Raw genomic sequence first — 563 nt, 5'->3', positions numbered from 1 at the left:
ACAACTGTAGCCAAATTTCTTGACACGTCTGTGTGTGGTGGCTCTTGATGCCTTGACCCCAGCCTCAGTCCATTCCTTTTGAAGTTCACTCAAATTCTTGAATCGATTTTGCTTGACAATCCTCATAAGGCTGGGGTTCTCTCGGTTGGTTGTGCATCTTTTTCTTCCACACTTTTTCCTTCCACTCAACTTTCTGTTAACATGCTTGGATACAGCACTCTGTGAACAGCCAGCTTCTTTGGCAATTAATGTTTGTGGCTTACCCTCCTTGTGAAGGGTGTCAATGATTGTCTTCTGGACAACTGTCAGATCAGCAGTCTTCCCCATGATTGTGTAGCCTAGTGAACCAAACTGAGAGACCATTTTGAAGGCTCAGGAAACCTTTGCAGGTGTTTTGAGTTGATTAGCTGATTGGCATGTCACCATATTCTAATTTGTTGAGATAGTGAATTGGTGGGTTTTTGTTAAATGTGAGCCAAAATCATCACAATTAAAAGAACCAAAGACTTAAACTACTTCAGTCTGTGTGCATTGAATTTATTTAATACACGAGTTTCACAATT

Source organism: Sinocyclocheilus anshuiensis, unplaced genomic scaffold (genome assembly GCF_001515605.1).
Source record: "Sinocyclocheilus anshuiensis isolate Anshui unplaced genomic scaffold, SAMN03320099.WGS_v1.1 scaffold641, whole genome shotgun sequence".
In the NCBI taxonomy this organism is placed as follows: domain Eukaryota; kingdom Metazoa; phylum Chordata; class Actinopteri; order Cypriniformes; family Cyprinidae; genus Sinocyclocheilus; species Sinocyclocheilus anshuiensis.
This window is presented reverse-complemented; position numbering follows the sequence as displayed.